This window comes from Dermacentor andersoni, chromosome 11, assembly GCF_023375885.2.
Source record: "Dermacentor andersoni chromosome 11, qqDerAnde1_hic_scaffold, whole genome shotgun sequence".
Lineage (NCBI taxonomy): Eukaryota > Metazoa > Arthropoda > Arachnida > Ixodida > Ixodidae > Dermacentor > Dermacentor andersoni.
In genome coordinates, this window is record NC_092824.1 from 58,262,485 (window position 1) to 58,290,040 (window position 27,556).

The 27,556-nt window shown below is 47.0% G+C and overlaps 1 long non-coding RNA gene across 2 annotated transcripts; it reads right to left on the minus strand.

The window, feature by feature from the left end:
- Window positions 1-2,199: 2,199 nt before the first annotated feature.
- On the minus strand, window positions 2,200-27,285 carry LOC129381722 (uncharacterized). 2 transcript variants are annotated; one of them, XR_008609837.1, is made up of 4 exons: window positions 27,216-27,285; window positions 16,401-16,462; window positions 13,803-13,884; window positions 2,200-2,366 (listed from the first exon to the last, which is right to left on the minus strand). It is a non-coding gene; the product is annotated as an uncharacterized lncRNA (long non-coding RNA). The 2 variants fall into 2 exon arrangements; XR_011891119.1 differs by lacking the exon at window positions 2,200-2,366 and having other exon boundaries at window positions 13,525-13,884.
- Between the last annotated feature and the right edge of the window lie 271 nt (window positions 27,286-27,556).

Below are 27,556 nucleotides of genomic sequence, written 5' to 3' on the forward strand. Positions count from 1 at the left end.
CCAGCTACGCGGCATTTTCATATTTTTAAATCTTGGTGGAGGATAGTCGGAGCACCCTGTATACACTATGACATAATGGTATTTCAAAGATGGCATTATCCGCTCATGTGGAAAGATTAATTTTGCCATTAGGTGGTGCTGCTCTGAACGATTTTTCTTCCTTAATCTTTTTTTGTGAATTCATTACTAAATTGCACATGGTGCAGAAAACGAGGTACCGGAGCACTTGTTTTCCCTAGCTCACGGATACTAACGCGTTAATAACGAATGGCAGGATTCGCTGTCTCGGGTAAACTCGCTCTTCTCCGCCGTAACAGTGATAAAACAAGATGAAACACACACAACACAGAGCGCAAATTTCCGGTGTGTGTTCCCTACTATTTCGAAGAAGTTCCTGCGTAAATCAATACGTTTTCCGAAGACAATGTAAAACCAACTGCCGCAATAGCAGCCCGAAATAGACGGGTGAGTTCACGAATGCGCTTGGTCGGGCTTACAGCGCGAATCTGATCTTTCTGCAAATTTTGGTGTGTTTCTTTCTACGAGAGTGTATTTGATTTTCTTTTAATATCTATGGGCTGTAACTAGACCTCGGTTTTCAACGCCGCAGAATTAGGTGACCTAGCCTTCCATACTACAAACGGGCGGTTAAGCTTTCGTTAAAATTTCAGCAAGTAATGCACATTTGCGTGTCCGGTATTTTTAATTTTGCCTTCTCTTCTGCACAATTTACAATCATGAATCGAACAAACGGGCAAAGTCTTCGATGTTATCACTGCGCTGTTCTTGCCTTACGTCAAGATAATCAGAATTGCTTACTTCAAAATATTAAGGTGGTAATTAGGAGCTGCCAAAGAGGCAATCAACCATGTAAATTGGCCATGCAATTTAGCGGTCTTCCTGCTCATCTCAAGAAGCGAACCCACAACGAACATGTGCATCAAGGCAATAATCTGAGTTGCATAATGCGCACGGCGCAAAAGGAATGACCTCTTTACACAAGCACAGGTGAATGAAAGTGCACGTATAAGGATTACGCATCATCATCATCATCATCATCATCATCATCATCATCATCATCATCTCCCATACTTCTCCAACTACCCCGATCATGTACTAATTGTGGCCATGTCGTCCCTGCTAACTTCTTAATCTCATCTGCCCACCTAACCTTCTGCCTCCCCCTGCTACACTTCCCGTCCCTTGGAACCCAGTCCGTAACCCTTAATGACCATCGGTTATCTTCCCTCCTCATTACATGCCCTCCTGCCCATGCCCATTTCTTTTTCTTGATTTCAACAAGGATGTCATTAACTCGCGTTTGTTCCCTCACCCAATGTGATCTTCTCTTACCCCTTAACGTTAGACCTATCATTCTTCTTTCCATAGCTCGTTGCGTCGTCCTCAATTTAAGTAGAACCCTTTTCGTAAGCCTATAGGTTTCTGCCCCGTAGGTGAGTACTGGTAGGACACAGCTATTATACACTTTTCTCTTGAGGGATAATGGCAACCTGCTGTTGATGATCTCAGAATGCCTGCCAAACGCACGCCAGCCCATTCTTATTCTTCTGATTATTTCAGTCTCATGATCTGGATCCGCGGTCACTACCTGCCCTAAGTAGATGTATTCCCTTACCACTTCCAGTGCCTCGCTACCTATTGTAAATTGCTGTTCTCTTCCGAGACTGTTAAACATTACTTTACTTCTCTGCAGATTAATTTTTAGACCCGGCCACTCTTCTGCTTTGCCTCTCCAGGTCAGTGAGCATGGATTGCAATTGGTCCCCTGAGTTACTAATCAGTGAATCGCTACTTACTAAAATATTCTCCATTAACTCTTATCTCCCATTCTCCCCAATCCAGGTCTCTGAATACCTCCTGTAAACGCGCTGTGAATAGCATCGGAGAGATCGTACCTCCCTGATTGACGTCTCTCTTTATTGGGATTGTTGTTACGTATACTTGTGAGCAAATAAAAAATTATATATAGAATGCGAGGTTCAACAATTTATCAAGCAATGTTTCGAGTAAGAAAATCAATGTGTCGTCGGCTGCTGGCAAGTAAATCGGATTAGAGGCCAAGAAAATTGCGGAACAGTGTCTTAAGATTGACGACGAGCGACACACGCGGATAGCGGGGTGGACGAGTATAGTGAGATGGGCTCAGGTCTTTCGAAAGAATCATTGCTTGCTGTCTTTTAATAGCTTTCTTCTTCTAATCTCCGTTGAACAAGATAATTTCTTGAATTTTCATTTCCTCCCTGCGAATTCGCTGTTAACGTTCCTCAGGTCGATTTCGCAGCCTGTTTGACTTCGGTGCCTCTGGCGTCATCCTCGCCGAGCAGGTCCGCCACAGGTGCGCGTTCCTATAAAAGTGCACACATAAAAATCAATTTGGGACTGGGAATATCTTCGCTCTGCAATAGCCTTCGGAATGGGCCTCAGTTCGTTCCCGCCCGTTGCCCCAGGCTACGTCACACTCCCATCCCGTGATTAGGGGCTCAGAGAAGAAAAAAAAAATAAGTGAGACTTCACTGAATTTGCTTGCGCAAACTTCCCTTTTTTTTTAGTGGTTCATGGGATTACGTCGACCAAATTGCCCAATGGCCTCTGGGGCTTCGAAGATGTGTGGAAGGACGAAACGGTAATCACAACTTTAGGTACCGTGATGTCATTACCGAGGCAACCCTCAATGTCGTTGGAAGGAATTGGAGCTTTTGCATGTTTTAGCATAACCCTAACAAAATCGCACTATCTTCTGGGTAGTTTTATGTTGTGGACTTGCCTCGGAGGAACCGGTTGCCTCCTAAATGCGAGGACCAATATATTATGTCTCCTTTAGGCAGCTTTTCTTCAGGAATGTAGCCTAAATTTTAAACGTATTCAATTATCAAAACAGCTGTTTTAGCGTTCATTGTAAAATTAGTTTAGTTGCTGGGAAATTCAGCGGGAGAAAAGTGAATTTGAAAAGCGGTGTACTTTGACGTCACATTCTGAGCACCTAATTCCTGCAGGGGGCTGCAAGTCAGTGGTATTATTGTGTGTTTATTTGCAATAGTTGAATATAGAACGTAAATTTATAAATTTTAAAATAATAATTTCCATTTAAACGTTCTATGAGAAATCGCGTGCTCAGTCTCTGGTAAAGATTAAATACGAGCTTGTTACATTTCTTAAAGCGCCATTTTATTTCATTGCAAGATTAGCGCGATCCAACAACACTGCTAACTTAAACTTTACATGCGTCGAGCCAAAAACTGTTTACGAAAACAGTAGAGAAGAATAAGCGTTTTGAGGCTAAGCGCGCAGGATACATTTCTTTCACTACATTCAAGCAATTTATTCACTCACAGATATAAAACCCAATATAACATGTCTTTGCGTTTTCAGTTGGCGATTCTTAATGTCATTGCTTGTTCATGGCTAGTGATTATGGTTTTTTATTCGGCATAAGCTCATTGGGCGTAACGGATACACTGCCCCACTTTGATGCCACAGGATACAGCTCCGGTCATCGGCCCTTTCCAGGTTAAAGCCCGCAGTGTTCTTTTTTTTTTCTTCCACATTCCACCCTGCTTCCCAATACTAACACCGCGCTGCCTTGGTGTTCATGAATCACACCCACACTTTGGATATGGAAAGGTACTTGGCAGTGCTGCTATCTATTGAGTGAAGACGTGATTAAAAGAAAATTAGGCAGCGGGAAACGAGAAAGGATGCGGACCTATCCATAAATAGCAATTCCTTTGTTAGAGATGACCCGCACGCCATTTCAGACATCGCCGGGGATTGCTGATGTCAATGAACCAAACGGTGGCTTCACAATTTCGCTGCTCTTTGGAGCTGCCCCAAAGCAGCGCCTGATGCGTGTATCCTAGTAAACTTCGCCGCAATACTGCTGAATCGCGTGCACAGTACTAAATCTAAGAGCACGCAATCCGACCTTTTGATATCCTCTGGACATCATGACATCATCATTAACAAGCACAGCTCGTGCTAATAATTCGACCATATCACACATGGCGTCGCCTATAGGATTTGACTGCGAATGCAGCTGGCAGACACCGTTCAGGTTTCTGCTAGGTTGCATTGACGCAGTAAACGGTAAATAATTTGAAACACTCTATTTTTCAATGCCTGCTCCATATGTCGCGTAGTTTACTATTACTTTCATCAAAGCTACGTGCTGTGGCATCGAGTAGTGGCATAGCGCTTCATTTCGAAAACTATAATCTTGATTCCTGTTACCGCAAGCAACGTAACTCTTGACACATCTGGTATGACAACGAAGTAGGGCAAATTCGTTACGATTTGATGTTCTTTCATCTTTGCGGAAATTTACCGCCGCAGTCCCTCCCATGTTGGATGACCGCTAGCTGCAGGAAAAGTGTGTTTTGTAACGCAGCACTGCCCAAGCTTTGGCAGTCTTTTAAAGATATTTTTTAAATCGAAGCTTTCTTTGCCTCTTCCTTCGACTTTCCCACTGCTGCTGCTGCTGCTGCTGCTCTCTGGCACACTGCGTCGTGGGGTGGTTCAGAGCGTGTGTATGCAGGAAAGTAGCATGGCAGAGAGGAAAAGCGACGTGAGAAACTCGTTTGGACCTTTGCTCCGCGTCGAATGTGCACAATGCCTTCGGAGCTCCGTCGGCGTCGTCGCATTAGCCTTTTGACAGCTGTAATTAACCGCGACCCCCCGCAGAAGCATTACAGAAATTTCAGCACTTACCTTTGAACTATCGTGTAAGTCTAGAGGGAAGGTAGATAGAATTGCAGAGAGGAGGGGGCGAGGAAAGAAGAGAGAGAAGGCACAGAATGGGTAGAACCGATGCCGTCGCGAAACGATTGAGTAAACGGCCTTGCAACTTCGCTCACAGTATCCATAAAGGGAGGGGGGGGGGGTGACGTAAGATTAAGGCAAGGAAACGCTACTACTATAGACGCGACTGCGGTTCCGGGCAAACAGAATAAATTTAAGTTCAAGGTAAAGTGCGCTACGTTTCTTCAATTTCTAAAAAAAAAATGATCACCATGCAAATTTCTCAAGCCGAGAACTCGCGCTGGGCATGATGAAGCAGAGCTGCATTATAGCGTACTGTATGGTCCAGGCGACACTGCCGAAGCGGTCGCACGTTAAATCAACACTTCTGTGCCAGCCGCGGCAGCTTCACGGCTATGGCATTGCTCGAGGTCGCGCGTTTGATTCCGACCGCGGCCGCTGCATTTAAACAGGCGCGAAATAAAGAAAATGCTCGTGCACTTAGATTTGCAAAATTAACCTGGAGTCCACCACTACGGCGTGCCTCATAACGCGATTGTGGTTTTGGCACGCACAGCCCCTTAATTCAGACAAAGTTTAATACTTCCGCCCCGATGCGATGTTCCATGTGGGGCAATAACGATGTATGACCCTGTCAGAGGTTATGATGTATGGCGCACAACACCTCAAGCAAGCAGGCCCCCCTGTATGGTCCGTGTACCACGCCGACAAACAGCAGCGGTGCAGGCAAGTTAACGTTTAACATCAACACACCACTCTCATGTTGGACTGAACGCCGAAGAAATTAAACGTTCACCGTCAACATCACCGCTAATTATCACCAATTAACTCAAACAGCACAGAAAGCTTCGAATACATCGGTTCGCACAGTGCTTGGGTTCCGGAAATTTTTTGATCTACCATGCCGTGGTTTTACCTGAGTCGCGCGGTCGGCGACTGCTCATAATCTCGCCAAGTAGATTCCACCTCACTCCTTAAAAAGAAGGAAAAAATGCGCGTGGACGTGAGATTTAAACCTCGGCGCCCAGGGAAGCAGCCCGTTGCTCTAGTCATTAGGCGACGATTCTAGGTTTTTTCTTCCTGGGTTGCATGGAAATATTAGTAACGTCGAGTGAACATAATTTACTTCACGCATCACTCGAGCCAACACAAATTAGCTCTTTCAGATGGCCGCTGCATGTTATGATGATGATTTTCGTTCTATTGTAGACATCCACAAGCCAAGAAGCGGGCGGTAGATGTCGTATCAGTGCCCACTAGCCCTTTGATACGATCGGCGCGCCTTGATGATGAATATGATTTCCGTACAGTGGCACGTGCCCACAACAGGTCAATGGGAAAGACGCGCCCTGTATACGGCACATGTCCACAACCGAGGCTTGGCGAGAAGTGGATGTTACATACATCATGCGAATGCCAACTGCTCTCTTTGAGATGATCGCCTAGTGTTGATGACGATCATAATTTCCACACTATGGCACTCACCGAGATTATTATTATTATTTGTTTTGAACACATACACACAGGTACCAGGAAAGGGAAAGCGAGGAGCAGGCTGGCAACTGCCACCGGAAGGGGCACAACGCCTGCCTACTCCTCTGAAGGGAGGTGACAGCAACACAGAAATGGAAGATAGGAAGGAGGGGAGGAAAAGGAAAGAGGAAAGGAGAGCAACAGGACAAATCTAAAGACGAAAGTAGAACACTGCAACAGGACAAATCTAAAGACTAAAGCAGAACTCTGCAGCCGGAATTAAAGTGACGCCGCGTCGAACAGCCTCCACAATTATCAACCATATCCATGGCTAGTTCGCTATGCGGCTAATTGTGTTCTCCATGATGAGACGCCAAGTAAAGCTGCACGTAATCACCGTTTCACCGGTAGTCGTTTCACAATGTACACTATAAGGTGTTTAAACCCGCCACCTCCCATCTTCGAAGGAAGAAGCGTTAAGGTACAGTACTGATCCCACACAGTAGGGCCGGTCACTGAAGGTCACGCTACTACAGAGTGAGGAATCGGCAAAGCAGAAGTTGGTTCATTTAAAACAAACAAGGAGAAATGAAGAAATACAGCCTAATATAAGGTTTGTGCCACTGCGTGACTAGGCTGAACGCAAGCACGTGCGTGCTGCCGTTTACCACACGGGAAAAGGGCAGCAATGAAACTGGCAAATTTCTAGCATTTCGTTAATGTGTTCACGAAAGCTGCACTTGAGATAGGTTCCAAAACGTGCGTTGAATCTGCATACTTTTTTATGCGAATGTGTTGTCTGTCAATCTAGTGCGAAAGTATATGTCCCATGTATACGTGCTTCGCGCAAGTATTACGCACATTCCCTGGTATTCCTGTGAGATAGCATCCTTTTCCTTTTTTTTTTTTTTGAGGTGGTTGGAGCCTAAAGGTGGACTGACGTAGTCGGGTAAGACGACATGTAGGAGGGAGGAAGGAATCGGCAGGCCTCGATATAATGAGAGGTCGGGAGGAGTGGCTGGAAATGGGAGAGTCGGAGGGAAACCGCCGTTCTACCCGGCTAAGGTCCTTCGACTTTTCAACGCATGCTCACCTTCAGCACAGAGATGCTTCATCAATAAGGACGTTCGCCGAACGCTCGTCTGCTCACCATTGAACGTGCGTGTGTGGGAGTGAGCGAGAAATGCCACCGGAGCTCTAACGACGCTGTTTCGCTACGTACGAACTCAGCATCGCGTCGGTTACGTCTATGACGCCTGGTACCCTCGGGTGTGCTGGTTGAGTTGAGCAGCAGCCCACACCTCGCATGGTTCCTACAGCTGTCAACGCTTAGCACTTGAAGAGAAAATGTAACTTATAAAGGCCTTTGCACGTTTGTGGATTTGTATTGGTTAATCTGCCATTAACCTCCCGCTGTTTTTTAGCATACACATTTCATTTGCGCGCTATGAGCAATTGTCTTGAAAAAGAGGTCAATATATTTATTTTTTTGCTCCAGATAAAGTTACTTTGATTAAGGTCGTGCCTGATTGTACTATATACGTATAACGTGACGGCAAAAACGTGTTTCCTATAAAATAGCGACAACAGTCATGTAGGCAATCTGTTTCATCCAATCACTCTTAATTCAGCGACTACCTCGCGCAAATATATGTTTATTCATTTCAAGATCGTCCACAACAATGTACGGCACCGAAGAACACCGACAACCATCAAAGCGAAATCTGATTTTGTGATGGGGACTGTTCCATGCGAATTCTGGTTCTGATATATGCATCAAATTTAGAAACAGTTTTACTAGTAAGGGGAAATTGTAGATTGTAAAATGAGGCATTCGTTCTGTGCATATTCCTTTTTTTATCTCGAGCTTTCCTTTCAATTGATCTCAACTATTGTCACATAAAACCAAAGACATCGGCTGCAGTTTGTATAAGAGAGAAATATTGAATAAAACATTGTTCATTTAGTACGAGTTAGAATTCACGTTATAAAGCATTGACAGTTATTAGCGCAGCCACGAAGGAGAAAGGCATATGCTACCCATAGAAACGGAAAATGAATATCGTTAGTATAACAAACGTGGTCATGATATGCAGACTTCAACCCGCCTTTGCTGCTGAAAATAATTATTTCCAAAATTTGTTCCGGTTACTCATTCTTTTTTTTATTAGACATCATTTTCGTTCAAATCAAAGAAGTTCTTAATGGCTTCATACAACGGCATGTGCAGAGGCCATCTGTCATACCTATTGTTGCTCATACTAAATTTAATCTAGTAAGCAGCTCAGAAAAAAATAAGCACTTACCACGAGCCCATATTTTAGTCTTGGCTTCATCCTGATTATTGATAGGGAGCTAAGAATTTGAACGCACCAGCCGGACTCTCAAAAGCAAACCTGATTATATTCCTGGCTTATGAATATGGAGAGAAAACAGAATCTATCTATGAATGCCCGACTGTCACGGCATGTTTATTTCGGCGGGCTTTCAAGGAATCCGCCGAGTGAGTACGTTGGTGCTCAAGCGAGCACGTCCGCTTTCATTCCTGATTGAGTGCCTGTTTACGGTGCACCCTATATTGACTTCCACAGCGGCTTTCACTTATTCAGAAACCATCGAACGTGATTGTATGTTCCAGCGTGGTATTCAGATGCCATTCCTTGGCTTTTAAGCCTCATATCTAGAGGACGGGGAGTCCCGGACATGTCGACCTTTTTGAGTGTGTGTGAGTGCGTGCGTGCGTGTGTGCGTGTGTGTGTGTGCGTGTGCGTGTGTGTGTGTGTGTGTGTTTCTTTGGCGATAATGTAATCCTTCTGCATTGAATATCATGTTGCCTTGGCCCGAAGTAATCCTCTGCTTCTGGTATCCAGAAACACGCAATGCAGTTCCCTAGGTTGGCGCAGGCTCTGTGTTTTTCTGCCACATCCATTACGACCAAGAGCACTTAGTTTTCAAGAAGAAATGCCTCGTGCTATTGTTTGCTCACTCTTTCACGAGCTGTGTTCCAGTTTTATAGTGCGACTCTCGCTGCCTCTGGTTCACCACGTGATGTATCTTTGCACACGGTGTATGGGAATTCTCTAGGCACAAAAAAACATGCGTTGCTTTTCTGGATGTATCGTATTTCTTGCATGCTTGTGCTATGCGTGATTAACCTGTTAAGTGCGCCGCCACCATATGTACGCTTCTTTGGAAATTCAATGAAGAAACTCGTCTCCCAAATATATGTTGTTCAATAAAGAGACGAGAAGGTTGAGCATGAGGTGTATAGACAGCGGGAAAGCTCATATCCAGCATTGTCAGATAGAGAGAGAGAGAGAGAGAGAAGTGGTTCTTGTGGGGAAGGAGAAAACGCTTGCGCTATTTTTTGCAACCCATGCGGGAGCACGACTCAGCGCGAGCAGGGTGGAGGGGATGGGGTTAAAAGAGAGAGAGGGTAGGAGGGAGAAAGGTAGAGGGTCGGAGAGATGGAAGCGAAGTAGTGGAAGATGAGTGCAGCTTAGTTGAGTAACTTTTCTTCTCGCGCCAATGTCGCAGTTGTCAATACATACCAGAATGCATGGGCTCCGTCCTCAACGCTGTCATCTGAGTTTGGGGCTAGTTCCATCAACCATGGAATGTGCTTGTGAGAACGCTTCCTTCCTCGGTTTGACCCATATTTTATTACCAGAGTTTAACGACTTGTGGGAGCTCTATAATCATGAAGCAAACAAATTTTCTTTCAACGTGACCTTTCTTCTCAATGGAGGTATCGAGCTTCAGTTTTTAGATCTGAATACCTGGCACACAATACATAACGCAGCTCTTCACCCAGAGCACCCTCTGCAGCTTTGCGACCCATGCCCAAAGCACTGACACTTGAAGCGTCGACGCGGGTTCGGGATATGTGGTCTGACCTAAAGCTTACACTGCAGTAAGCGGTTTGGATAGATTCAGGTAGGTTACAGGTTCCAAAAAATAATTATGTGCTTGGTATACATAATCTTGTCATTTCGCCTTATTGTTACCGTTTGCACCTAGACTACGTTCTGTCTGATCATGCCATCCTTCAAGCAGTTCGCTCTCACTGAATTCAAGAAGGTAATGTTCCGAGATGACACCACGCACTGTGTTCATCGAGCTGTGTGGGCCCACTGAAACGGAAATGTCCCCAAATGCTGCCAGTTTCAAAAGGTTGTCGTGCTGCGGTTGGTTGCGAACTTCGAGAATATGGCCGCTTCTCATCTTCATTACTTTATAACCTGGGCCAGTGGCTCCCGTGAGACACCGGTCTGCAAGAAATGGTGAGATCATTCGGACTGTCCTAGTTTCACGCTGACTGTGTAAAATGCGGTACTTTGGAAATGACTGTCTCGGTTTCATTAAAGAAACAATGTTTTATCGTTGCGCCCCATCTTCAGGGAGCGATCAGGTAATGGTGGAAAAGCGTTTGCTCCATAAAACTTGAAAAAGCGGCGCCGGTTGTAGCCACCCAACACCGAGCCGAACAAGGGGACGCCACAAATATGGAATAATACCTGCAGACGCCAGCAATACATGGCCGCTATAACCTAATACAATATATGCAAGGTTAGATAACTACACCTAAAAGCCTTAAATGAAACAAAAGTAGCGCCATTTCCTCTCTCCTCCTCTTGCGGCGGCGGGCTAATCCTTTGAAGCCAGACCTTCCATGGGGCCGCGCCTCGCTTGGCAGATGGAATCCGGTAGAGTCACTTGATGTCAGTGTCACGTGTTCTGCACCCGAAGGTACAGCAGCACGTCATCGCGAGCACAGAACTACGCTACAATAGCCCAGAGGAGGCGTGAAACGGGGCGCCTGCGTACGCCGCTCGCAACGCTTGACCACCGAGATATCGGCGGAAGCAAAAAAAAAAATAAAGAAGCAAGAAAACTATGCGGACGCGGGGCACTGTGGCAATCGTTGTAAGCGGAGTTTTCTGTACTGTTCCCGTTGATTGGCGATAATTAGTGGCGATGCATGCTGACGGCGCTTGTTTAATTTCTTCCACTTTTAACCCAACACCAGAGAGCTGAGTTGATGTCAAACGTTACCTCGTGTGCATCACTGCTGTTTGCCTGCGTAGTACAGAGAACAAATAGGGAAAGGTGTTTGCTTGAGGCGTTGTTGTGCGCCATACTTCATAACCTCTCGCAGGGTTCAGCATTGTCATTGCCTCAAATGGCACATCGCATCGGGGCGGAAGTACTAAACTTTGATTGAATTATGGGCCAAAACCACAACTGGGTTAAGAGGCATGCCGTAGTGGTGGTGGACTCCAGATTATTTTGACACCGTGGTGTTCTCTATCGTGTCCCTAAATCTCAGTGCACGCACATTTTTGTTTCGCCCCCGTCGAAATGCGGCTGCCGCTAACGGGAATCAAACCCGCGACCTCGAGCAATGCCATAGGCGCAAAGCTACCGCAGCGGGCACAAAAGTGTTGATTTGACGTGCGACCGCTTCCGCAGTGTCGCCTGGGCCCTACAGTAAGCTGTAATGCAGCTCTGCTTCATGCTGCCCTGCGCGAGTTGTCCGCTTGACAAATTTGCATGGCGTTCATTTTTCAGAAATAGGAGAAGCGTAGCGTACCATACCTTGAACCTGAATATATCCGCTTTGCCCTCAACCGCGTCGCGCCTATACTAGCAGCGTTTCCTTCCTTTCTCACGTAACCCCCCCCCCCCCTTCTTTTATAGGAGCTGTTAGCGAAGAGTGACAAGGCTTTTACTCACTCGTTTAGGGGCGGCGTCGGTTCTACCCATTCTGTGCCTTCTCACCCCCCCCCCCCCCTCTCTACAATTCTGTCTACCTTCCTTCTAGACTTACAGGTTGGTTCACAGGTAAGCGGTGAAATTTCTGTACTGCCTTTGCCGGGGGTCACGGGTAATTACAGCTGTCGAGAGACTAACGCGATGACACCCAGGGAGCTTCAGATGCATTGTGCACATTCCACGCGGTGCAAAGGTCCAAACAAGTTTCTCGCGTCGCGTTTACTCTCAGCCGCACTCGTCACATGTATGCACACGCTCTGAGACAGCCCCCAACGCGGTGTGCCCGACAGCAGCAGAGGGAAAGTCAAATTAAGGGCTAGGAAAAGCGCCAGCGCACGTGACTGATTTCAGAAAATGAGAGGGCCGAACGTAGACAGAAAGCGCAGGGGATGAGGAAAAGATGGCGCTAATTCTATTTCGTTTAGCGGCCTTAACTGCACCAGGTTAACCCTTGTCGCCCAGAAATTCGGAATTGAGAAGAATTGAATACAATACAGTAAAGAACAGACAACTAGAGAGAAACCAAAAAGTTTGAAGGAGGAGGACAGGAAAAGGCAACTGCCGATTTCCGCCAGGTGGGTCAGTACGTCTACGTGAAGCAGAGGCCGAAGAGGTGTGTTGCCCCCTCCGGGGGCCTTAAAGGTACGAGCACCCGGCATCACCACAACTTCCACCATCCCACTTTCCCCAGACACGGCTAAGCAGCGCACGGCTACACGTGAGAGGACGCAACCCTCATGTGCTCGGATACGTGGTGTCTCGACTGCATCGCCAACTACCTCTTTGAAATGAATTCTCTAAAAAGCGAACAAGAAAGGACGTGACCGCGATACTACCTACAACGTCGCTGTTTATCGCAGCCGTTTAGAAACCATCACTTACTTAGTCTAAACAAGCATGTGCAAGTTTACGCTTTTGTTGTCCGTAACTGCTTGCCAGTAGAAGAAAAAAAAACGATATTTGAAGGCTACGTCTTCTGAATAATAAAATCAGCTCTGCCCTGCTTGGAAGGGCGCCGTTTAAAGTGCACCGAAGAAGAAATAAACGTTCCGGTGCTTCCTGCATCAACAAACTTATTCAGGGACTCAAACAGAGAACATGTTCTTGCTGCTCCTTGATATAACTTGAAGCCTGGTCCTCTCTATTTTAGCGGACAGTGAACGATGACTTGTCTGTCAAGCACGAAATCCAGTGGCGAGATATTTAGTTGGTAGCCGGAAAAAAAAAGAAGCAATAATCAGGTAGCGTTACTTTTCTTTTTCAGACAAAAAAGAACTTCAGTGCGTCTTGTTTCCTCGGACGAGTTAGGCTTGAAGAATAAAGCCACTCCAAGGAAATGAATTCAGCACTCAACGGAGTAAAGTTTCTGTGTAGGTTAATAACGTTATTCGTGAGTGTTCCGGTCGCCGCATTTCTGCAAAACAGCATAATTCAATCGAGATTAAACTGCGTTCTACGATGACAGTAAGAAAAGTAGCGCACAGAGCGGGAGACTTCCGAGTTTATACTTTACGGCTCATAGAATTCCACTCCCTGGTTTATTCCTTGGAGCTTGACGAAACTTTCAGTGAGGACATTGAAACGCAGAATAGCCACGAAAAAAAATCCAATTGCCTTTGAAAAATATCCCCCCAATGGCGGGAGGAAGAATAAGAAAATTCACGTGTACCGCTTATAGAACGAGTGAGATTCCCGTTCCAGCATCACAGGGACGATAAACAAGTTTTGTAAGAAGGCGGGAAACGTCTTTGAAAGCCCTAGAGCTGTCACTGACGTACCTGACTCAGGAACGAAGATTTCTACATAGTAGGTCCCACGAAGGAATTGTCGATGCTAGTACACTCTGCCAACGACCACGGCCTGAAAAAAAGAAGAAATTTATTGACTGTCTTTAGCCAAAAAGTGCGTACGGAGGAGGGCATATTTATTATGAGAACAACTGTTCTAATACATAAATACCAGCAAAGGCCTAATTTTACTCATATATACATATATATATATATATATATATATATATATATATATATATATATACAAAGAGGTATTACCATCAGCTTTAGGACTGGCCACCCAACGACATCTACATCTGCGGAACTAGCTGCTCTTCGAGCTGCACTTTGTTTTGTCAATCGGGAACCACCTCGACAATGGTCAATTTTCAGCGACTCAAAGGCAGCCCTACAATCTGTACTATCAGCTCTGCGTCGCGGGCCATTCGAACAGCTCGTATTCCATATTAGATGCCTACTCCATACATCACATGAGAAAGGACATCACGTGACGTTTCAGTGGCTGCCAACTCACTGCGGCGTCATCGGAAATGAAGACGCCGATAAAGCCGCTCGGACAGCTCTTGAAGACACACAGGAAGAGGCCATACCACTTTCACGGTCCGACGCAGCCAGCAGACTTCAAGTGCTTGCACGGGAGATCACGCTCTCTCTATGGTGCACACCAAGCAGCCAGACCAACCGCAGCAATCATCAACACGATCTGCCCTCCTTGATGCATCTCTGTATGCCAACCGAACTTCGCCGAAGTGAGGCCACCCTGCTTTATCGCTTATGGCTAGGGGTGGCCTTCACGAAATCTTACTCGTTTCGCATTGGAATGGCCGACAATGCTCTCTGCAATGCCTGTCTTTGCGAGGAGACGCTGGAACACATTCTGTGCGACTGTCCTGAATATAATGTTCAGAGACAGTCCATGGCGTCCGTTCTAGCGCACCTTGACAATAGACCATTGTCAGTTGCAACCATTTTCACATATCGCCGACTGAAGACATCGCAGCTGAAGGCGACGAAGGGATTACTTCGGTTTATGAAGGATACGGGCTTGGACAAGCGGCTGTGACAGTGATGTCACGTACCGCACAATAGTGACAGACTGTAACCAACGATGTGTGTGCCGTGTTATGTGCCCTCTATCTCTTCTCCCCATCTTTCATCCCCCCATCCCGCTCCCATGTGTAGGGTAGCAAACCGGTTAGGCAAAACTGGTTAACCTCCCTGCCTTCCTTCTCCACTTTTTCCTTCCTTCCTATACCACAATGTTTTATACATGTTCATGTACAAAGGAGACTAAATTAATTGTTTGGTTTATAATTACTTTGTGTCGTTAACGTCTTCTTTCTTACCTTACAACTGTTTCAAATACGTGCGTAATAATCGCAAAGATTGCATTCGTTTGAAACGTCGTCATTGTTCCTTCATTCACTTATTCATTAAGCTGAGGTTGTTGAGGAGGAGGGAAAGAGATAAGTACAAGGCAGGGAGGTTAACCAGAATAACGTCTGGTTGGGTACCCTACACCGGGGGAATGGGAAAGGGGGAAACAAAGATAACGGGCAGAGAGAGAGGAGGGAAGGAAAGAAGGAGCGGTGAGTTCGCTGAAGTGCGTGGTCTTACAGAAATTGCATTAATAGTCACAGATGGTCGCACAAGCCCGTCGTCCTTAAGAAGCGCAAAAGCGCCTTCACCGCTTCATGGGCCGACGGGCGATGGGGGCGGTGTTCCAGCAGCACCTGCACAGAAAGCGGCCAATTGCCCAGTTTTTGGAAGGCTTTCGCAAGTTCTTGTCTCTCTGGGGTGTATCGTGGACAATGGCACAGCAGGTGGTCGATGTTGTCTTCGGTGCCACCGACCTCGCATGCTGCACTGTCAGTCATTCCAATTAATGCAGAGTATGCCTTTGTGAAGGCAACTCCTAACCAAAGGCGACAGAGGAGCGTAGCTTCACGTCGAGGAAGTCCGAGTGGAAGTCGGAGTTGCAGGGAGGGGTTTAGTCGATGCAGTCGTGTAAGTCGTAAGTTTGGCGAGTTCCACTCGGTCAGTGTGAGACTGCGTGCCAGGTGTCGAAGCTGCCTTGCGGCGTCTGTCCTCGGGAGCGGAATTGGAACGCTGTGCTATTCTTGATGTGCTGTGCGAGCAGCGTTATCGGCTGTTGCTGAAGTTGCTCATATCAGGTTATCTGAAGTTTCAATCACAATAAAGAGTGCACCAAGAATGCTTCTTCGACAGCTTATTCTAATATGTAGATTTGCGCCTTTTGCGCCAAAATATTACAGATTCCTCTCCGCTAGCTTATCTCAATTTGCTTCCGAATAATTAAAATACCGTTTATATGTATCTGCACTTCTCAGGAACACGAACGGAATTGGAATTTGTGGTATGTCCGGTATATTTGTGTGTTTTTCTTCTCTTTTGATTCATTTTCTTTTGTGATGAATCATGAGACCTGATTAATGTTCTTCCAAACAGAGCCTCCCGGTACACATCGAACAGTTATCCTCCCCTCCACTTTCTGCAGATCGTCCCCAAAAGAGGTATCGGTTCACTTTCTTCAAACGTTTAAGCCTTCAATTGTGCCACACTCACCCATGTGCATATTGTTTTTATTTTCCAGGAAAATTGCAGCTGACAAGGGCGCCTTATGCCGCCTGCGTGGAAAATTAGACAAAATGAGAAGTTCAGATTAAAAAAAAAAAAATCAGGGTTCATAATAAGGCGGGGAAGATTAATCGAACGGTTGAATAAAAGCCTGCGGGCCAAAGAGCCTATAGAGGGATTGGTTGCACATAAAGGACGTGACCCAGCTTTGTCTTCATGCACAAAGTAAAGTAAGGCGCGTTTCATCGCTTCTTTTCTTCCTCAGGCGACCGGTTCGCTTCTTCCTAATCCCAGCACTAAGAGGAGAAAGGCATGAGACGAAGCGGCACAGTGAACAGACTCCGTTGTGCCAAAGTTGGTAAAGCTAAACTTGCATTTGCAATTCATATAAGGCCCAGCTTCACCATCCACGACTAAGTCTCGCCTACATTGTTGGAGCGGAAAAAAGTACACAGGGTGGTTCATGAAATATGCTAGCAGCCGCAAGGGAGATCCTCGGATTTCTTGCAGGGTCGGCCATCATACGTTGATATTTCTTTTCGACTTGCGCCTTTATCTGGTCTTTGTCTGATACGGTTTCGCTGCTGTAGGCGAACCTTCAGGAAGCTTGCCCTGAAAGGCGGCACCAAGGGTTTTCTTCCGACTACCGATACATTGTGAAGGCCGATCGACTTCTTCTACTACCGTATTTATTCAGATATGGGTCGACATCTTTTTTTAGGAATAGTCATGCAAAATGTGCTATCGACCTGTATTCCTGACTAAAAGAAATGTCGACCTATATTCGCGGACAAAGTTAGCGAAGTACAGAGCTAGCTGAGTTCCTCCGTCCCGCCACCCGCCGTAAAGCCAGTCTAGATATCCTCCACACAAGCGTTAAGAAATGCTGCGTAACCAACGCATTCGACGGCACCGGGACCGACAACGTTTTAGATGCCGAGGACGCCTGCAGAGCAACCGACGAGGATCACTTCTCAGGCAGTTCCGTCGATGATGCTCTTTGGACCATCGACTAGCGAGGTTCAGTAGCCGAGCTTACGGTGAGTAAAGGAGCTCTGTTTCAAGTTTTTCGTTTGTCCAACAAAGGACCCTGATCGGCTTGGATTCGAGTTGATTTTGTTTGTTTTTGTGTCTCGGCGAGTTCTATAGTTCTATACATAGGACCTATATTTGAGCAGTAAGAGGAGGAGGGGGAGGACGTTGTACGCTGTAGGTGGATCTAGCCATGCAAGAAAAACCTGCAATTTTAGTCTACCGATGTGCGTCCTTTCGGAAAAGTTCCTCACTGTTCAGCAGTAAAGCATGAGACTGGTGAACAAGACGACGCGCACTGCGAAGTGGAACAGGACATGTCCGCCCCCCGTAATCCAATTCCGCACATGGTAGCGCAGGGCCGTCCACGCGTTGACACAAAGCCCTCATGAACCTGCCAATCATTAGCAATTACTAAGTGTACATCATTTGAAAACTTCAGGAAAAGTCGACACACCTTCTTCCTGAGTGTCCAGGGCGTACGAGGAAACATCGTGTCGCTGACACCAGCATGTGAAGAGCCTATAGACGCTTGAGTACGTCGCACAGAGGGCTGGACTCTGTAATAACTCCGGCGCACTGCAACATACCTATCTTCCGTGTTCGGCCCATATTCGAGCAAGCACGCTACTAAACGAAAATGAAGAAGATTGCACATTATATGGTAGAGTGAATAACAAAAGTACACATCCTATATGCGATAGGTGTTATTTGTCACATACATTGCCTTATCAACTCGCATGTCGTACCGGGTCACGGCAATCGTCAAAGGAGCATCCCTGTGGATGAGCAGGATAAAATAGTGCATTATAGTCACTCTATTATGGAACAATCATTTGTTCCCTATACTTGTATCATTCAGAGCCCGCGTCAATGATTCGGGCAATAGCAGCAGCTCGACGACGACGGAGCCACCGAGGAATGGTGATAAATAGGGGATTCAAACCTTAGGGCGCGTTCTCGGACTATCACTTTAGGCGATACTATCACCTTAGCGCGACGTACTGCTGACGCACTCAATCAGCTCACCCGGTTTTGTTCAGCCAGCCAACAGGCGCGCACTGAAAGCGATATCACCGACAGCCACCGTCCGATAATACGTCCCCTGCTCAAGCAGAACCTCGCCGCAAGCTATTCACGGTCCTACTGGAATGGCCTACTCTCGCAAGTGCGCGTGCGACAGTTGAGTATTTCGTCATTTCACACTTGTTTATTTTAATTATGTCCTACTGGAGTAATCAAACTGCTCGGGAACCTAGAGCGTTAATACCACAGCGCTCAAACATTTACGAAGAGGCACCCACAAGGCCATTTTAAAATATAAATCAAATCGTGATTCATCATAGCTGCAACTTTCCTGTGAAATAATCTTTCCTTTTTTTTTTAAATTGCGGTGTCCATGCAGTTGCAGAGAGCCGAGCGAACACCAGCTGAGAGAGGGTGCGGGCATCATATTCCGCATTGCCTGGCCCGTGTTTATAGGATTTCGATGGAGGAGTAGTATCACTAGCGCCGTCGGAGAGAAGCTGGTCAAACGCGCATGCGATTGTATGCTTCTAGTATTGAACTGAAAGCTATGCATCCCTGAAAGAGGTTCAAAATATTATTTCAACATCTGTCCCACAGTCCGAGTCTGGAAAAGCAGGAACAAAGTACGTGAGAAACAAGACGTACGAAATCACATATTGCTACTTAAAGAAGCCCATAGAATACGTTGTTTGTGACTTTCCTTCTCGTTTCTCTTTTTTCGTACTGTGACATATGAAAAGATTTAGATGTTTCCTTTCTGTGCGACGCTTCGTACTAACTTGCTTCGCGCCCAAGTACTGGTGCTTACGCATTATGTTCGTTGCTTTTATAATTGCGAATTGAAATCGGGACCGAATTTTAGGTCTACTACCCGAAGCTACGTTAAGTGTGCGCGCTGGGGAATTCAGTTTTCTGAGCTTAGCCGCGTACTGTATGTTCGACAACAGGTCACGACGGCGCAAAAGTGCGCGAGAGCTGTGACCACGTGACGACGGTGAGGGGGCAACAGTCCTATTCTGAAAGTCGTCGACGGTTTGATATGCATTAGTGTCATCCCTAAAAGGCGGTCTGGAATTCTGGCGGCCGATATTTACACGTGTCATGGGACAGGATTGTAACTTTGGATATCTAAACGCAGAGTGAAAGTTACATGGCAGAAGCCCCCCAAGCAAGCTCAGACGCGAACTAAATACCGATGTTCGCTAACGCCTGAAGCCATTGAACGGCAGCAGGAGAGGGGGCCGGAGCCCCGCATTGGTCGATGGGTACCATGCCGTCGATAGAGTACGCATGACGAAATAGCTGTATGCCCTCGCTATAGGGACGCAGTGACGGCTTTCGGGAGCCACAAGAACAGCTGTGTACTTCGGGAACTATTTTGACTGGTGGTCAAGCTATTGGCCCTTCGCAATATTCTGGTTGCCTGTGGCATTTGTCATGCGCCGAAACAGATTGATGCTGTGACTTGCAATCCTTCTCTTTTTTTTTTTTTTTTTGGCACGAAGGAAACCTGGTCCGAATTTATTATCTCTACCCTGCGAGAAAAGTTAAAGGTATTCTTGATGTGCGCTCTACATGAACTTCTGCGAACTTCTGCGGTGGCCCACAATCTAGAGATGTGTATAAAAAGAAAGAAAAATTGTTTTCTACCCCATCAGAGCACAAAAGTACAAAGCGAACTCATAGCAACATTCCAACACTTTGCGAGCTTCCGCAAAAGTGAGTTCACATTTAAAGTGTGTTGGTTATTCTAGTTGTCGAATAATTCAGCCTCGCTCTGCAATGTGCTAGTCCACTGTTTAGCTCAGGTGGCTGAGCAACTGTCTCGGAAAGCCATTTGCTCCCCGGGCTCAATTCGCTTACCAAGAAAATTTTTTCTTCAACTGCGAAGCCTTCTTTCTGGAGTACACAAGAAGAGACTTCAATTTTTACGGCAAGCTGACAACCCTCTGACTTCGATCTATTTCAATCACTCAATCAGTTAAAGGCAGAAAATGTGCCCTAGATATTGCATACGCGCATTCTACTCTGTCAACGCCTTTTTTCACAGCCTCAGATTGTACATGACAGGTTTCTTACAAAACATAATGCATCTTTGTGGGCATGCACGAGGCGTGTAGGCACTTCTAGGTGCTCGCGCGCCCGGAGGAGTTTAAGTGTAGCGCGGTAAACAGCGGCAATAGCCACTCCACAAAACGGAGCAAGGTGCGAAGGAGGATTTATCGGAAGTTGTAGAAGGGCGAAGTAGGTCGATCCGTGAGTCGTTCCGCGAAGGACCTCCCTGCCCCCGCCTTGCTTTATCGGTTACTCTGCGAAGTTCTGTGTTGCTAAGCCGCGTTTATGGAAGCGTAATGGGCCGGAAAGAGGTAAAATACATTTGCAACGAACATTTGGAGTCACATGTTGAGATTGCTGGATCCTTCTTGAGTTGGTATTCCATACTGACAAAGCATAGCACAATAAACAAGCCACGAGAAAGAAACATCACGAGCGCGGATTAGCATGTTGGTTGGCTGGTTGACAATATTTATTGAGGTCCTGCAAGGGGGACGTAAACGCGTACCGTGCGACTCCCTCGTGGGGACCATCAGGCCAAACTTGTCGGCCGCCCCGCGGCCCTGCTGGACGGCCCAGATATGGTCGGCCAGGAGCGGGCGGCGGAAGGCCATCTCCCACCTGGCCGAGGCCGTATCGGGGCTAGTGTATGTTGCCTTGCTCTCCCAGATGTGCGCTAGCGTGGCTACGTCCCCGCATGCGGGGCAAGCGTCGTTAGGGCATACCTCGGGATAAATTGTGTACAGGGGGCTGAGATTAGGGTACGTGTCCTTCTGCAGTAGTCTGAGCGTAAGAGCTTGAGGCCTAATATGTTTGGGGTGAGGGGGTGCGTACACACTCCACGTGAGGTAAAAATGTTTGGTAATCTTGTTGTTCGTGGCGGGTGCGTCTCTGTTTTTCGCAAGCTCGTTGTCGCCGAGCCGTTGCCCGAAACCGGCGCGGTCGGTTAGCACGCGCGCAGCCTCGTGGGTAGACTCGTTGTGGTTGGGGGGAGCGCCCTCGACCAATCCAACGTGTGCGGGAAACCACGTTACGGCGGGGTGCTTGACACCGTCGTCGCCACTACTCCGGAGCACGCACAGGGCATGCTTGGAGACGACGCTGCTCTCGAAACCTCTGATTGCCGACCTCGAGTCGCTGTAGATGACATCTTTTTCGCAGTCCAGCATTCCTAAGGCGACGGCCATTTGCTCGGCAATCGTCGAGTCGTCGGTGCCGACCGATGCGGAGTCGGCGACTTGCTGTTTAAGGTCAACGACGAGCGCGGAGAAAGCGCGACCGCCGCGGTACGCCGCCGCGTCGACGAAACAGATGTTGCGCTCGTCCTTGTGGATTTGCTTGAGAATAGTGGCGGCTCTTCAAGCACAAAGACTGTCTTTGTCGAACCCATTGAGGAAATTAGATGATCGTCCTCTGAGTGAACAGACAGTAGTAGAGCACCGTCCCCACCAATCATCGGCTCAGAAGGCAGCGAAAGTACTTTTGTGCTTTCTCAGAACCTCCGCTTTGCAGGAAAGGCTTTGACTCAAGTACTGTCGTCCGTACACGTCTCTCCCCTTTATCTCTCTTCCCCTTCTCGCTCCCTCCAGTGTAGGCTAGCCAACCAGACTCTTGACTAGTTAACATTCCTGCCTTCCTTATACTCCACCCTTCTCTCTCCCTCTGGGCTGTCGCCTGCCGCGGTTGTGATCGGCATGGACGTTCCTCGGTATCGGCGCCACAGTGACAATGTCGCAGATCTAGCGGGGCATCTGCCTCATCTTCTCGCTCCCTTCGGCCGGTTAGTGGCCGAGCTTTCATAGTATGGCTCTACCGGCCTCGGAAATCGAAGGAAGTGTGACGTGGGCCCGCTCCTGCGCATCGGCAATCTCCTCCAGCGCGTTGTGGAACCCGACCTGGAGCAGACGCTTGGTGTGCGTCCTTATCGGTATACCGAGGGCCCGCTCGATGATTTTTCTAAGCAGGACGTTGAGCTTGTCCTCATCGGCTCGCTGCCAATTGTGCATGACCGCGAAGTAGGAAAAGTGGCAGAGCCTGAAGGCGTTGACCAGCCGGATGAGGTTGTCTTCCTTGAGGCCGTGGTGGCGGTTTGTAACCAGCCTGACCAGCCGAACCGCCGACTATCATGTTTATTGCCAAAAACACAAATATACCACAGCGTAAACACGCGCAAGGACGCTTAAAGATTAGCCGCTAAATAATCAATATTTGACTTATGCAGCCTCGCAACGCGGAAGTCCCCGGACATGTTAATAAAAAGTGTTCGGCAATGTTCCGCGCTGAATTGTCTCCATGCTTTGGCAACACCTTATTGTCAGAAAGCAACGGCTTACATCTGCATTCTCTGCATTGACAAATTAGACGACTACAGTTGCTAGTGTGAGATGGTGTCGTGTTTCGTTTTTACGTCCCTTGTTTATCTCACTCTTCTTCGTTAATATGTTAAGGGGTGTCATAAGGAATAAATAGAACCTAATGATGCAGTGTCAAAGATTGATGGTGGGGTAATTCGCACTCTCCGAACCGGAGGGGATGGGGCGACAACAAACCCACCCCGCGTGCGTTTAGTGAGGGTTCGACTGCTGACAGGCGATAAGGTCCACGCCTGATCGACCGTGAACCAGAGGCATGAGACGGGAGGCGACGTAAAACACACACATTCAATTTAATAAGATAAAATCATGTCCGAGACATAATGGAAAAAAAACATGCAAACTTCCAGTTGTGGGTCCTAGCTCGCGGAAGGCGTGCGGGTCACACAACACACGCCCTGACGCCACTCGCGCGACACTAAGCCCACCACGTGGGAGCTGCTAAGACTCGCGAATAAACAAAAAATACGCGACAGAAATGAAAAATACACGCGACAATAAATACGGCAAGCACTACACTAACAGAACATAAAAGAAGTAACACGCGATGGATAAATAAATGAAAGATTAAACGCGATTAAAAAAATACAGTCCGGCGGAAAGTTTTGAGAGCGGGCTGGAACACGAGGCTTAACTGTGGCGTGCTTGCCGAGATCCCGGTCTGAAGAGCGTCGGGCTGCTGCTACCTCGCTGCCGAAGATCCTGACGGACTTGCACCGTCTGTCGGTCGAACGGCGAAGACTTCGGCCTGGAGGTTTCAGCCTGCCGACCACATCTTGAGCTGTCTCCCGGTGCACGACCACCCTCCTCCGTCTTCCAAGACACTCTGCCGCTCCCCGAGCTGCCTCGTCCCTCCGTCGCGCTCAGGCGACCCACCTGACCAAACGGTCGGGCGAGACGGGAACAATGGGGACCGCTCTCCCCCCATCGCCGTGCAAGCGGCGCTGTAGCTGGGGCGGCACTGGCGGCCATCCCGAGAGAGACGCGGGCATGCACTCTGTGACATGCAGTTACCTTAGTAACTTGCGATTCGCTCACGATATTGCCTTGTTTAGTAACTCAGGGGACCAATTTCAATGCATGCTCACTGACCTGGAGAGGCAAAGCAGGAGAGTGGGTCTAAAAATTAATCTGCAGTGAAATAAAGTAATGTTTAAGAGTCTCGGAAGAGAACAACAGTTTACGATAGGTAGCGAGGCACTGGAAGTGGTAAGGGAATACATCTACTTATGGCAGGTAGTGACCGCGGATCCGGATCATGAGACGGAAATAATAAGAATGGGCTGGGGTGCGTTTGGCAGGCATTCCCAGATCATGAACAGCAGGTTGCCATTATCCCTCAAGAGAAAAGTGTATAACAGCTGTGTCTTACCAGTACTCCCGTACGGGGCAGAAACCTGGTGGCTTACGAAATGGGTTCTACTTAAATTGAGGACGACGCAACGAGCTATGGAAAGAAGAATGATAGGTGTAACGTTAAGGGATAAGAAAAGAGCAGATTGGGTGAGGGAACAAACTCGAGTTAATGACATCTTAGTTGAAATCAAGAAAAAGAAATGGGCATGGGCAGGACATGTAAAGAGGAGGGAAGATAACCGATGGTCATTAAGGGTTACGGACTGGATTCCAAGGGACGGGAAGCGTAGCAGGGGGAGGCAGAAGGTTAGGTGGGCGGATGAGATTAAGAAGCTTGCAGGGACGACACGGCCACAATTAGTACATGATCGGGGTAGTTGGAGAAGTATGGGAGAGGCCTTTGCCCTGCAGTGGGCGTAAACAGGTTAATGATGATGATGATGAATGATGCAAAAATGCAAACCAACCGCTGGGACTAAGACACACCTTAATATTCCTTGGGCCGAAGCTTCGAGCTTCTTTCATCGCCACCTATCTGGCTGAGACGAAAAAATATCAATATTTAATAAATTTTACGTAATCCAATCCTCTAGGTACGATGTTTTTTAAGCGGTCAAATGAATTCACTAGCAACCCAACTCTCCTGTGTTCGACTCTGCTGATGAGTACATTATTGGACGCCCTTGCCGGGCTCTTTATTCCAGGAAATAAAAGGTCGCTACATAAAACAGTGAAAGAACAGACGTTTGATATTTCCGCAGCAGAGGCAAATAAGCAAAGGTTGGAGGGCAGGCTGAACTTCTGTGCTTCTCCGCGTAACTGCTACATCTCAAGCGATGAAGTTCATGTAAAAGCGTAGATGAGTGCTGAGTTTATTCTGGCGGTTTACATATTCAGCGCACCTGTCGTATATACATGTCTCAGTTCTATTCTAGAATGCGTCTCCAGGTTGGCAATTAATTTTGTTTTCGTCAGTGATGATGGGGATGCACACGGTTGAAAGGATGTTTTCGAGTTTCTTGGGCCTAATATCATTCTATCTGCATTCAGCTTTTCCTTCTCTATAAATTTGAATTTGTGTACACCGTTTGTGCCTACGCGATCTTCCTGTGAAGCGTAGTATACGGCGTTCTTTGTTGCGCGTCATTCACCCGACGTTGTGTACTTTGGGCAGGCGGTTTATTACGCGAAAGCGCGTCGCTGAGTGTATCGATTATTCTTGGCTTCACGCATGAACGAAATTGTGCATGCTTGAACAAATCCCACATGGCACATTTTTCAGCGATATACAGGATACGAAACAGGCTGAACAACGCAAAACGCAGCAAGAGGGCAAGACTGGACGAGAGCTGACTAACAACTACAGGTTTATTTTGAAAATGTGCATTATATGAACGTGCATTACTGCGTGCATTAATGCAATAATGCACTAATGCATTAACGTGCATTAATGAAAATGTGCATTACATGAACGACCGAACGCGGACGCAAATATGTAAACAAGCTGTGAAAGCCGTCTGCACCGTGTGAATGTTTACGCCTTATTTCTAAATGCGCATACAAGTATCATCGCCCATACAATTGATAATTTTTAAACAGTTGCAAGCGAAGGCATCGAATCGAGGGCTTTCAGAATCAGAATCAGAATCGGTTTTTATTGGTTATCGCTCTAGATTGAAATAAACATGGTTGCGTTCCTTAATTTCAATATATGGACCTTATAACACGTCAAGCACGACAATGATAGCACAACAATAATTATAGAATCAGTAACTAAAGACAGAGCTGGTGGCGTAATCTAACCTTCAATTGCCCTCTCACCAAAAAATTCCAAGATTTCTTTAGCCACCGCCTGAGGGACACGAAGGTGAAAGCCTTCTAAAGCCTACTGTAATTCACCTTAATCCTTCTTAATCCACATGAATCCTCCTTAATCCACCCTAATGATTCCTAATGCACTTTAATCTACCATATTCCACCGTAATCGAATCACTGACCAATCATGAATCAACTTTGCTAATCATTATCATCTCTTATACAAGACGCGACATGCCTTCGTTTGCTTCTAGTCTTCCTCGGGTCAGGTGATATTTTCTGTACCTCACAACGCAACCATAAAACCGAGATTTAAGGCTTTCGCCTTAATAACTGTATAATAGCTGCGTATAACGGTGCGTGTTGATCTTTTGTAGATAGTTAAAAGGTTTGTGTAGCCTTTGTGCAGAGCTAATCTCCACATTTGTAGCGTTGCTCCCTTTCCCCTGATTGGTGATAATGTTTTCATGAATTTCGGCATACGTATATGTAAAAATTGAAGCTTTGGTATTTGGTATTTTTTACCGATAGCCGAGGGCTAATGGCGAAAAGGGGTCGAATCAGAAATAACTGCATTTCTTTTTTCTGTCAAATCATGCATAATCAGTGTGTACACATCATATCAGATGAGGAGGTATCGCGGTTTTCGTGACGTCGCGTGACAGACAGGTGAAGTGAGGGGCGGGGGGGGGGTCGAATAAAGTTTTTGACCAATCGTGGAGGGCTGATAGCAGAATTGGAATAGAAAAGTTTGGAATAGTTTTACGTCATAGCACCCCTAGTCTCCCGCACAACCACATCCGCTGTTTAGATATGAGTGACCGTTCAATATATAGAGTAATGGCAGACTGTCGCGTGTACGGTCCACAATGTCGAATACCCCCCTTCGAAGCGTGTACAATTTCATAAAAGGCACCTTCCTTGCTGTAGAATTCGCGGTAACGTTCAAGAAATTTCTGACAGTTTAGGCGTGTTTTGCAGCCAGGGAAAACGTGAGAAAGAAAGGCGACAATTGGATGAAAAGGAAAACCGGCAGAACACGAAACAATACAGAACTACGTGACATCTGCACTTCCGATGCACCATACGAAATCGACTACACTACTCTCGTACATTCCAGTGCAGTACCGGTACGTCGGCTTACCGTTCTGCCGCATTTATTTTCTTCGCTGCTTTGATGTTAGTCTTTGCCTCTCTGGCCGCGGTTTCCCACGCTGTGGCAAGTGCGCTGAATTCGCCGAGCGTTTTCGGAGCACTCGACCTTGTGGTCGTCCTGTCACGTTACAAGCGGTGTAGCGGTATACGTGTCATTCGGTGAAAACAGCGCCCATGGGGTTTGACAGTTTTTAGACAGAGCTGCTTCCGCTGGCACGGAAAGGCTCGCCTGTACGTGACCGCGGGAGACTACGCGACGACCTTCCTTTATAGAGGACGTGGTACTCTTATGTTGAATGGTGAGCGCGCAAATGGAAACGCCATACCCTT